The sequence below is a fragment of the Carassius carassius genome, chromosome 32, assembly GCF_963082965.1.
Source record: "Carassius carassius chromosome 32, fCarCar2.1, whole genome shotgun sequence".
Classification (NCBI taxonomy): Eukaryota; Metazoa; Chordata; class Actinopteri; order Cypriniformes; family Cyprinidae; genus Carassius; species Carassius carassius.
The window spans coordinates 7,507,626-7,520,868 of NC_081786.1; the positions used below are offsets into that span (position 1 = coordinate 7,507,626).

The following is a 13,243-nucleotide window of genomic DNA, read 5'->3' on the forward strand; positions in this document are numbered from 1 at the left end:
CAAGTTGCAAGTATGCAAAGCAGCAGTGTAAATATTCTAATAAAGTTGAGCAAACAGGGAAAATGCTACAAGGAGGTCAGTCTTATATCAGAGTTTCCATGACTTCTAGTTAAAAAAATAAAATCAAATTTATATCATACATAGTAAAAACCTCTCATGATTGATAAAACGATATATTTACTTGAAAAAACAGGAATTGATATGTCATGTCATTTTGCAAATAAGTAAAAGCTTAAAACAAGATATATATCACTTTAAGATATTTTTCAAGCGTGTTTAGATATTTATACTGCAGACAACATGAGCATACTGAGTAAGAAAATTATTCTTATTATTTTTTTTGTAGATCAGTTTGTAAATGATCTTTCAACTATTATATTGTTTTCCAGGTAATGGATATCGAACAGCTCTCCATCTCTATCCATCTACAAATACCCCAGCAGTGGATCTGGCACAGCGCAGGACTTATCAGCTGTCTGTAGAGTGTAGCCCTGGGTTACACATAAAACAATGGCATTCTTTCAGTTAACCCCAGAGACACTAGGACCCAGCGAGTCTCTTCCCTCCTCATCAGGCTCCCTTAGTTCCAGAGCTCAGTGAGCGGTCTCAAAACAGAGTGCAAAGAGAGAGAGAGAAAGAGGGAGGGAGAGAAAAAAGCCAAGTGAATGTTAGAGCTCACTGTGGTCACTGCTGAAATACTGAATCTGAGAGAAATGGAGGGATTAACCAGTCGGATTTAAAAATCTGGAGCTCATGCGGAGGCAGCCAATCAGAGGACAATCTGGATTAAAAGGTTTGTGTGTGATTGATCATTCTTGCTGTAATCTATCAGAGCTTTCTGTTTTGTCAGGAGTCAGCCGGCGTGCAAGAGCATTCGCGGCCATATAGATGCCGCTGGGAGCTCCTGGCTGGTGAGTCTTGTTACGTGTGGGACATGTGCTACTTACACCGGATGAAATATTGTGACAGCAGAGACAGGAAAGAGGGCACGCTCCTGTCACTGAGGAATGGAAGTCGCTGCAGCTGTAAACAGTGGAAGAGGTCTAGACTGTCTATCGCTGAGCTTGCCTCGAGGGTCATTTCCTTACTGTCCTAGTAGACCAGTTGATGTTTTCCTTGGTGCCGATGAAGCAACATCTCGCACTCAGGGGGTAGGGCACTCTGTTCTGGTCGGCATTGTTTGTATTTGATGCTCTCGAGTTCAGCACCCAGGGTTCTGCGTGGGGAACTTTGCTCCAAGACTTGTCAACAAAAGTGGTGTTAAATAAAGCAGCCACTGAGTGAAGTTTGAATGTATTCACTGGCTGGAAAACAGGGAAGAAGTCAGCGCAGGGAAGAAGTGAGCCACATTGCTCCAAGCAATTTCACCCACTTAAACCGAGGAGACTACTGGGAAACTATGCAGTGATCGCTTTTTTGTGTGTTCCCATTCCGGTCTGCAAGGAGAAACAGGGATATATTAATTTTTACTGTTGGTTTATTTCTAGTTTCGGCTAGGAAAACAAAGCTTTCTCGTGGTAATCTGATAGTTTTAAGTTTCAGTTCTCCAGTTCAGCTGTCTTTTCTGTGCACAACAGCTGAAAGTCCTGTCCTGGATGCATGCTCCATGTCAGCTTTTTGCCTTGCAACGGTAATCCTGCATGCTCTCTGTTCATTTGCATTCATGAGCATTAAGTTCTGCTCATCCACAGTCTGGTGTTAAAACGAACCGCATGAGTGTGTTTGTACATAGCACATCCTGTGGATTTATTGTCATTAGAGCTGGACTCTGGTAACTCTGGCCGTAATGCTGAGCTCTAAGCCTTCTGTGGTTGTCTGTCTGCAAGTCTCTTTACCACAGTGTTATAGCAAGTTCTTTCTTGGAATCCGAGATGCTGAGCTTGTATTTTCCACAAGAGTTTCCATTTTTGTCCTAAAAAATACTGAAATAGCTTGATGGCATTGTCCTATTTGGAAAAAGCTTGTGTCGTGGAGGCTGTTTTGCTGGAAAAAATGAGCTCTAGAATTAATAACCTACTTTAGTTTCTATAAATATGTAGAGTGCAGTGAAGATAGTTTTGGGCTGTTTTATGCAAACTGGCCTGTCGTGCTGTGCTGTAAGTTTTCCCTTACACTCTGTTTCCATGGCCCCCTCATGTGGCCGCTCTTCACTGCCTATAGCACAAGCTATCTCCGCCTATGAAAACAAGGCGCGTGATTGGCTGATCCTGCAGATGCACAGGAAGTTCAGGGTTTCTAATAACCACCCAGAGACACAGTTACCATAGAGACAAAGATAAGCCCCCTTACTAAAAAAAAGGAAAAAAGCCTGCATGTCATCACAGCAGCCTGCAGAAAGCGTCTGCTCTCTCTCTCTCTCTCTCTCTCTCTCTCTGTCTCTCTCTCTCTCACACTCTTCTGCCAGTTCTCCTATTAGCAGCTGCTCAAACAGTACAGCCCCTACCTTATGAAGGTTGCCTTCTCTCACTGCTCTTCAAATGCACTCTGCACTTAACGTGAGTTCTGCTTTGCTTTTTACAAACTTTTCTCAAATCCTGTATACATCGCTACCGTGCTCGTGCACTCGCTCGTGTAAACTTCTGGTGAGCGCACCAGAACTGAAGGCTTTTAACAAATCTAAAGCATTGACCCGTGCCTAGAGGGCATGTTTGTGCTTTTGTGTGCACCCTTTCCAGTGGTTTGCATGGACCGTAACAATGTCCGTCCGCCTGGCCAGAGCTATTTGTGGGATCTGATGTAATGGCAGGCTGTGTGTAATGTTGATACCACCGGCTGCACATTAATTGATTTCAGGAGTATTGTTGAGGCTGTTAAAGTGCTGCCTCTCAGACCAAGAGCATTTGAAGGACTCGAGGCTACAGCCCACACTTTTAAGTCCGGTTCCTTGCAAACTGTTTTTAGCAAGCATCTTCTGCAAGTTTTCCTCAACAGTTGGAGGGAGGCTGTGGGGGCTGGGGTTGAGGAGCTGTTTTGTGTGACGTGCCGAAGGGAGGCAGAGCCGCCAGTGAAAAGGCTTCCTGTTGACAGGATTCTTGTGTTATCTGAGGAAAGGGCCTGTTGGCAGGAAATGTGTCAGCCGCTTGTTTTCTTTAAAGTAAGAGGATGTGTCGTGGATCGCTTGTTTCGTCTTCGGCGGGAGGTTTGGAGAGGGGAGGGAAATCGCTTTGCTAAGAACTTTTGTGAAATTTGATACATGTTGCCTTGACAATTCCTCCTCAGTTGGTGCGCAACGCCGTTGTCATCATGGCATGAGAACAAAGCCTCTTGAAAGATCCAGTATCCTTGAACAAAACTGTATGCCCCACCGTACACCCTTTCAAATTCAAATGCCACACAAATTCCTGCCTGGAAAGTGACTATTATAGTTCAGATTTGGTTGTCGGTGCAGTCTCAGCCGGTCTTAGAGGACGGTTAAACCATGTCCGTTTACACTCGCCAACATGACAGTCTCTCCTTTGAGACCCCATCTCTCATTTGGCACATTTGCATTTCAGGAGATTAAGCATCAGAAGTTTCCCAGTATGGTGGGTGGCTGTTGGCTTGGGGCGGGCAGAGAGTTGGCATTATTCAAGCACGCTGGGCTGCGGGACGAGACTAGGGCGCTGTCCGTCCGTCACAGTTGAGAGGTGAAGCTGGCTGCCGAGGAGGTCAAAGCGCTTTTTATTTTGAGGCAGTGGAGTGTGGGGCTCCTCAGCGGTGCACCTCGTCTTCTTTGTCTGTCTGAGATCTTGTAACAACAGCTAGTGGGTTGTCAACGGGCAGAGTATTGCACCGCCCCTCATGAACATTAAACAGCAAGGCAAATCGGAGACGAGCGCTCGACGAGCCAGAGAAATATGTCAAAACATCAGAGGAGTAGACAGGCAAAAAACACCTGATGGGAAAGACTGGGAAATATGCATGATGGTTCAGATTCAGATTTTCACTTAACGCTCTACTGTCGCGTGCCTTCTAGAGCGTAAAGTGAATATGGAAGAGGGTAGATTCAGATAGTCCTATTAAATGTTTTCGCTTGCGATTTGCGGCTGAATTCTCCAAGGCTGTTTCCTTGTGATGTGTAGCTCGGCAAACCATTGGAGTCTGTGATAAAGGTCTCCAGTCAAAACGCATCTCCTCATCGGGTGTTCTGTCGCGTGTGACTGAAAGCGTCACGTCCTCAATCAAAATGAGGCCATACATCTTCACCCCTCTATGCTATCTCCCTTCTATCGCTCTATCCCCCTGGTGACCTTCAAGATTTTTATTTTATCTCTATCTTAGAGATTAAGTGTCTGGTATGTATGTGATGATGGTGGCAGCCTAATGAATGATAGACCCCTGGCAGCAGTACCTCTGGGAAGCACGTTTACTGCTTGCTGAGCTCTGGCTAAAAATGAGTGAGCTATAAAGACATGTTTTGAATCTCACACTTGTCTCGTTTTAATCTAAAATTGAACTCTATCCCCTTCTAGACCACCTTTTCTCTTGGTTTTGTTTCCTTTTTGCACAGTCTTTCCTTATTTTTGGTGCCTCTCTGGTTGCACAGGAGGGAAAAAATAACTGTACATTTGATGTAAACACTTGAGTTTCCAGCAGAGAAAAATGAGAAGTGTAGCTGCTGCTGAAATGGCTGGTGACTTAGGTCCAGTGTGAGTGTGTAACGGAGGCCGATGCTAGTGGCTGCAGTCATTTAGCCTCCTTGTTAGTCTGTCCTTCTCCCATGCCGGAGACCCAGGTTCAAGGCCCACATTGGAACAAGTACGAGGTGTGGCGGTGAGGACCCGGGTAAGAGGGGTTACAAGTGCACAACCGGCTCTCCAATCCACTGGAATTATGTCCCCAGCCGACCTCTGCCAATCAAATAACAACAGACTCTAGAATGGTATTGACACTCAAGTTCACACCTGGGTCAAAAGGTGCTCTGCTGCAGGCACAATGGAGGATTTAACCTATAGTGGCCGGCGCCAATGAAGTCATGCAGTTAACGCACTTCTAATTCAGTTTTAATGTGCATCTAAGAGTTTAAAGTAGCAATATGGTCGCTCAATTTTTCTAGATTTGTTTTAATTGTGTAATAGATTTGGACAAAAATTTTCTGCAATACTGCCACCTGGGAGGTCAACAAGGTACTGGTGCTGGAGTAGGCTATTTGCGTGTCACGTTATCATAAGAGTCCTGTTCATTTTAAATATTGTGGTTATTGCCAATTCCAGTATATCCTTTGAATATCACGTTTATTTATTTTAGGGGTTTCACGATATACCTGTATTGACGATAACTGTATTACCTGTATTGTGATATTCAAATCTTGAAATATAGATAGATAGATATATCTAGAGATAGACACGATATATATATAGGGATGGGTACCAACGAGCGAGGCGCACGCACAGACATAACAGTATGAAAACTCCCGCTTAATAATAAAGAGTGATGATGGCGAAGAGATTTGCTTAATAATGTTATCGTGCACATTTTATCTTACCAAACATTTCTAATTTGCGATATTATTAAGACCTTGTCTGTGAAATCTGCGAGATCTCTCATGCGCGCCGCGGAGGCTGTCTGTCAGTCACACACACACACAGAACAAGAACGAGCGCGGAAACACACACGCATAAGGGGCCGTTCACATATCGCGTCTTTTGCATGCTCAAGTTCGTTATTTCAAATGTAGGCACGCGGTATGCGCGCTCATAATGGAAGCGACGGGGTCGAGACGCGCACGCGGTGTGACGAGCTCGTTTTTTCCAGGCGCGTCCGCACCGCATCGAGTTAAAAACATCTCAACTTTTCAGAATGCCGCAAGCGCACCGCAGGTCATGTAACTTCCTCAACTTTTCTGTAAAAACGTTGAAAGCTCAGCCAAGATGAAGGAACAGCTGATAGCTGTATGTGGATTTTTAAATTAATTTAGTAGCAGTGCTACTGCAAGCAGTTTTTAGTGCTGCAAATCCATTTATCCATTGCTGAAATTTCCGCGTCTTCATGGAGAGAGCAGGTCATGGTTGCTTAGCAACGGCAGACTCCTCAGGAGAGCAAGTGCCCAAAGTCTTTGGGGAAAAAAATCAGAAAGCGGCGTGCCTAGCATTTCCACGTGTTTTTAGACGCGATATGTGAACAGCCCCTTACAGTATGAAAACTCCTGCTTAATACAAAGAGTGACGATGGCGGAGACAGAAAAACGTTCCAAAGTGTGGTTATACTTCACTAGAGTTGATGCAGACAACGCTGGTTGTCATAAGTGCAACAAATTTTGCATTTTTTGCATGTAAGGGCAGAAACACAAGCAATCTGTCAAAGCATCTTTCAAAAGTGCATTATGTGCAGACAGAGAAATACAAAGTTTTCGACTGCCTAACACAACACAAAGTAACACAACACAAAGTACCGATAAGAATACCGTTAAAGTACCGGACCGTTAAGCAGTATCGGTAAGAGTAGTAATACCGTTAAAACCTTAACGATACCCATCCCTATATATATATATAAGGATTTATATATTAGTGCTGTCAAAGGATTAATCACGATTAATAGCATCCAAAATAAATGTTTTTGTTTACATAATATAAGCGTGTGTACTGTGTTTATTATTTATTTATTATTTATATATAAATACTCACATGCATATAATATATTTAAGAAAAATTGTTATGTTTATATATTAAATACATTTATATATAATATAAATTCTACAAATATAGATATATACATGTAAATAAATGTAAATACTTTCAAAATATATATTGTATGTGTGTGTATTAATACATAATAAATATACACAGTACACATGCATATGTTATGTAAAAAAAACTTATTGTACACACACACACACACACGTTTGTTTTTGTGAAAAGTGGGGACATCCCATAGGCGTAATGGTTTTTATACTGTACAAACTGTATATTCTATGGCCCTACACCAACCCTACACCTAACCCTCACAGGAAACTTTGTGCATTTTTACTTTCTCAAAAAAAAACTCATTCTGTATGGTTTATAAGCGTTTTGAAAAATGGGGACATGGGTTATGTCCGCACGTCCTGATATTGCTGAGTTAGATGTGTTCCTAGGTCAACATATTTTGTTGACCCTGGAACAACATTTTACTCCAAAAATGTATTCTTGACCATATCCCTACACCTAAACCTAACCTTAACCATGAGTAATCCCTAAAATCAGAGGAAATGATAGATGAATGACACTGATGTACAAGCACCAAACAGTGATTTTAAACTTCACAAAATCTATAAACTGGTTCTTCAAATCTGATTGGTTAATCACAATGTTGTTCCAGGGACAACAAAGATGTTGTCCCAGGAACATGTCTCACTTGGTAAAATCAGGTTCTGCGTTATGTCCTCATAAGTCACCCTCTCCTTGTAATACCTGTGTCATACCCATGTCATTATACAGAGTTGTGTCCTGATATGTCACAAAACATGCCCACATATACTCACATACATATATAATAGGCCTATATATTATGTAGCATAATACAAAACAGTCCGGTCAAAAAACAACTGACATGTCAAATCTTCAATTCGAATCTCTTTAAAATATTTGATTCTTCTAAGATTTAAGGTTTGAATAATTCATAATTTAAAGTGAGAAGAAATCAGGTGTTTTTCCTCTGAATTTAAGCTCTGGTGGCTTTGTGTGTGTGTGTGTGGTGTGATTATAGTGAAGACGGACTGTGTTTTTGGGCCTATTGGATCAGTGTTGTTAAGAGGGCTTGCATTGTTCAAACTGATCCTATTGTCCTCTGTTCTGTAGGCATCAATCCTCGCAGGCCGGATCTCATTCGGAAAACTTGGGAGAATCAAGTCATTTCCATCGTCATATTTCATTGATATTGCTTTCATTTTTGTTCTGTCAGGAAGGGCACAGCCCTGCTATCGAGCATATAAACAACTGTATTTTACGGGGCTCTTGTGCAGCGGGGTGGCTCTCAGCTTCATTTTCAGCGCACTATGGTTTGTATCATTCTCTCTATTCGTCACACGCGCGCACACACACACACACACACACACACACACACACACACATACACACACACATCCTGTGCCCAATCACAAGCCCAAGGCTAAATGTGTCTTCAGTGAATGACTGTCACCTCTCAGTATCAAAACACATTCAAAACATTGTTGACATCCAGGCACTGACTCCGCATCGATTTACTACTCAAGCGAAAGTGTTTTATCACGCTGAACTTTCAGTGTTTTTTGTCAACTTGCTTTATTTATTTAGAGAGTGTAAATTCTTTGCTGGTGGCTTCCTCAAAGCTGCACTACATTTGCTGCTTTTAATGTGCAATACACCTCATTCTGTGCTGCCACCACTTCCCATAGATGCCGAGCAACTACCAGTCTGCCTCTGCTTTCATGCTTACGCACTTTTTCTCCCTGATATAACACTTTTCTCTTTAGCTTTACTTAGCAGTGTGCCCCCAGTCCACTTGACCTGTTTTTACTCAATAACTGTTCATTTATCCTGGAAAATGGGACCATTTCTAAAGCAGCAATCCCAGCTCCTCAGGCTTTATGAATGTGCTCATCAAATGAAGAGGGGTTGTAGAGGTGTTAGTGACTTGTGGAAAGCCCTGAGCCTGGCCTGAGCCCTCATTAATGACTTTAGAGAAGTGGCCAGCGCTGATGAGCCTAACCCCTCGAATTACTCTGCTTTGATGTGAGCCAGTGCATTGTAATGCTTGTTTGAGTTTAATGAAATGCCAGAGAGGATCGGTTCTTGATTGGGCGAGGCTAAAGCTTGGAGTGCTCTGGGAGCCATTCCTGGTTAACAAGTGTGAATTTTCAGTTCTGTGAATTATGCAAGAGTGGTTTATTTTCTCAAACGTCTGATTATTTTGACGTGGTAGTAATGCAGGCTGGCTGGTTGGCACGGAGCCTGACAGTTTTGTGAACAGCATGAGGATAGGGGTCTGTTGACTGACACATCGCACTGAGACGTCTCCACTGGGGGTAAAGCACCAGACCACACCAGAGGAGGGACAGTGCGACGTGGGGGAAGAAACATTGCACATTTGACAGCTCTTCTATTTTGCACTTCTAGTTTTTCTTTCTCCACCCCGCCCCCACTCTCATCCTCCTCTTCCTCTCTTTTAGAATTTCTGTGCATCAGCACCTTCCCTAAGGTGGACGATCTAATCAGGACAGTATCATTTCTCTCTCCTGCGGCAAGCTTTGCCTCGGCAGCACCTGTCAAACGCTCTCTGTCAGAGGGCAGAGTGACTTTGAAGCCCTACTAATGACCCTAGATAGCTTTTCTCTCACGATCTCTTCACCAGATCTTGAAGAAATGTGCTTCATCTTGCATACAGATGATTTGTCCACTGGAAGTTGTGGTTTCTCTGATAATGTGGGAATTAAATGCTTCAAGTAGCATTTAAAATGAACACTGTTGTAACAGTCTTTTTCAGTGAGATGAAACATGAGCAAAAGAAAATGTTTTTTAATTGCGGGCGGAAAAATTTATATTTGTACTTTTTCTTGCATACAAGAGGTATGGTGCGGTACACTCATTAACAACAGCAGGAAGAGACATTTTTTGTGCTTCTACCAAATTCATGAAAAAACTTTGCAAAAAATATCTAAATGTATAGTAATTTAAGTAAGTAGTTTAATACCTTTTTTCACTCAAAAATCTGAGGTGACATGACATAGTTGATTCTAAGATGGTCATTGTCTTCCAAATAGCTGGCTTAATGTTCTCATGTTTTTGGTAGGCACACAAAACGCCTCTGAAGTCGGTCTTGCTTTTTAGTGTGCTTTAAGCGTGTTTGCCATCATCCCAGCTGGAGTGCAGTTTTCCAGTTCCCTGTGTTGCCATGACATTATCAACAAGAACAAACTTTGGGCTTGTGACAGTCAGCCTCCGCCAGTGTTTGCTGAAGATAAGTGAAAGAACCACAGGTCTTCAGATGCCTTGACAACACACACCAAAGGGAAAATAAAGAGATGGACCTCGATCTGGCCAGTCATTTTTTGTTTGGAATGTAGATTTGTTCCCCTTTCTGCAAACACTTTCCATGCCAGAGCATCATGTGAAAGCGCTCCCTAGTGCTATGTTTTGTTTTAACTCAATTATCAAAAGAAAACCGCCCTTCCATGGCCATCAGGCTGCATTGTCCTAGCATTTTGTCATATTTTTCCAGGCCGAAACAAATTCAATTGGAAATCTAATTCTGTTTGTGAGGGAGCTGATTAGCAGGGCGGTGTTTCACTGGGGACAGTTTATGGTGTGGTAATGGAATGACATGTATAAATTGTCATCTGACACAGAGATCAAGTGAACCGGAGAACAGTAAACATGGCCATCTCGTCTTCTTTCAGTTTATACCCTTCACCTTGCTCTGGAAGGTTACCACTCTAGGTTTAATGGTTTTGTGTAGAACAAGGGTAGAAATTAACTGATATTAGCCCCCTAGAGTTGATTTCCAGGGGCATTTTTTTACTGTGTCTTTGCTGTCATTTATGTCAAATATTTAAATTTAACCAGTTCAGTCAATTAGAATACTATAGACTGTTTCAAAAAAAAAAAAAAATGTTTTTATCAACATCAACAAAATCCATTTTTACACTGCAGAGGAAAACTGCCTTTGAAATGGCATTCATGCTTAGTTTCTGTTTAATGCTGCTCAAAGGTGCATGTATTTACACAGCAAATGCATAATGTACATAGCCTACTGTACTCAAAGTATGTAAATTATAACATAAAACATAAACATATTACAGGTTAGGCCTGTTATATTATGACAAAAATCATTATTGCTCTTGATATTGTAAAAATGATTAAGATTTTTGTGTTTGGGGAAATGGCATGCCATTAATGAGTTAGTTTGTCACTTTTTATGGATTAGAAAATTGAGACTTCACATTGGTTATTTTAGTAGCTTGAAAAAACAGTTATTCAAAATTATTCTGGAAGTAAATTGTATGCAGAAAACAGGAAGAAACATCACTGAAGCAGGTCATGACTTCATTCTAGCGTATGTTATGCACTCTATTACAATTACTGAATCTGTCTACACTGCAAAATTAATTTCTTTATTAAATTTTTGCAGTTTCTACATGTGCTGAACAAAACTCCAGTATTTTCAATGGTTGGCCATTGCATTCATGCAAACTTGTGGAATTTGGTTATAATACTCAACACTGCAAAGAAAAAAATGTGTAAAAAGAAATCTGATGCAATGAGTAATGCGGCAATCTAAATGTTAAGCTGCAATCAACACATTTTCACTTTAATCGCGACAACCATAATATAATTGTGTGTAATATAAACACCTTATCTTAAATTTTGTTCTTTTTGGTGGCTTTTTTTGCCCAAAACCCCTGTTAATTTCCGACCCTTGTATTGAACCAAGAGGTTGTACCTCAAGGTTACGCCAAGGCTGTGAAATGTCCTCCGTGGCGTCGTGTGTGCTGCCCCAGCACTAATTCTGCAAGAACCCCGTGTTTTTCCTTTAGAGCGATGGAACAGGGAGATGTGCATTTTTTGGTCCATGGCTGTGCGATCTTAACCTCAGCTCTAATTGCCTGTGTCAGCTGTGGGCAGGGATAGCGAGGCATGATAACTTAATGCGCCAGCCCCAGATCCTGCTGACTCAAGCACGGCATATGTTTTCCTACGCCTTTCCTAGCCCAGGACAAAGCTACAGAAATCTAAACAAGATGTATGCGCTGCCTGCATCTCATGTGCGCTCCTAAATAGTTTGTCACTGCCGCATTAGAATTGGATGTGAACTGCGCTCCTGGGAAGATGGCTGAGATGAAAACTCATCTGGATGCAAACATATGGCAGGCAGTTACATGTGATAGGTGTGTTGGTGGTTAATTAGCAGAGGATAGCGACAGAGACTTGTGTGTTATCGTGGCCTCGGCCTCATGCCTTTTGTTTATCTGGCACGCGGTCAGGCTGCAGCTGCGTCGGCCCGAGCCGATGTGTGTGTGTGTGCTCACACCTGCCCGCTCCTCTCCCGCTAATCAGAGCAGATTACACTCCGCAATTAGTCTCCCAACAGCTCATCACACCACGCCAAGACCAGAGCTCTCATCTCCTCAAAATCAGCCGCACTTGGCAGCAAAAGGCAACTGCCGAATGTATAAGATCTCTCAGCCTGCCGAGCAAGGAAAGAGAGATCTTCGGAAAGGTAATTCTCATTTCCCTGTCTTCTCTTGCCAGAGACATATTCTACATCTGTTATCCGTGCCTGCTGTTTATGCTCGAATGTGTGTTTATGGAGAGGGGGTTTTATACGCCTGTGTGTCCTCCGCTTCTTGCAGGGCCCGTTAATCTGTCTAGATCAAATAAAAGTCGTCAGAGATGATAAATCTTGCCTGAGACCATCAGCTTGAGACCCCAAGCTTCGCCGTTGCTAGGCAACTGTGTCAGAGGAGCATTGTCAGATTGCGTGGCTCCACTTTTCTGCCAAAGCTTTGGCAGAAGGTACAAACACCTGACTCCCTCAGATTAGGCAGCCTTTAAGGAAGTGTGCGCCTGCCACTGATCAAACTCTGGCTCCCGCTGATGTGCGTATGAGTGAGGCAGAGAGAGATTGAGAAGAACAGGATATATATTTTGATTACCTCTATCTGTCTCCTGCCCAGGTTTGAGAAGGATTCATGCTCTCTGTAGATTTGAGTCTGCTAAATTCAGGACATGAAAAAAAAGTCACTGAAAGTTTCTGAAATAAGTCTCTTATGCTTACCTAGGCTGCATTCATTTGACCAAAAATACATCGTCGTCATCAAACAGTTTTTCTAGATGATTTGATGAATAGAAAATTCAAAGGACATCATTGATTTGAAATATATATATTTTATTAACATTATAAATGTCTTTACTGACACTTTTCATCAATTCAATGCATCTTTAATGCATATTAATTCATTTATTTTCTTTCTTTTTTAAAAATCATACCGACTTATTTCAGACTTTTACCTTTTCTTACTTTTTCCATATTTTATTCCTTGTTTACAAACAATGATAGAGACACTTAACATGTATAGGCAGAAATACACTCTAAATTATTGAGATTGAAAGAAATTAGGGTTTTAATGAGTCAGATTCTCTTATTAATGATTTCACTGATGATTATTTTGTCCTTGATGTGGTTTCAGTAGTGTTGTTGTGGCACTGTCAGAATATTTTAATAATTTGTTCCACATATGCGGCACACTGGGAAATTGGAGTACTGCCTCCAGCACTGCAGACATCACAGTAGGCCTTATTAAGGTAAATTT

The 13,243-nt window shown here is 41.9% G+C and overlaps 1 protein-coding gene across 4 annotated transcripts in view; it reads left to right on the plus strand.

Moving 5' to 3' along the window:
- Positions 1-403: 403 nt before the first annotated feature.
- LOC132112561 (forkhead box protein N3-like) overlaps positions 404-13,243 on the plus strand; it is an 85,869-nt gene continuing 73,029 nt past the window's right edge. Inside the window, exon 1 of one of the 4 annotated variants that reach the window (XM_059520086.1) lies at positions 404-911. The gene's annotated coding sequence lies outside the window, so the exon portion shown is untranslated. Of the gene's footprint in view, positions 912-931; positions 2,496-11,198; positions 12,151-13,243 lie in introns of those variants that run through there. The other 3 variants (XM_059520085.1, XM_059520089.1, XM_059520088.1) reach the window with 3 other exon arrangements.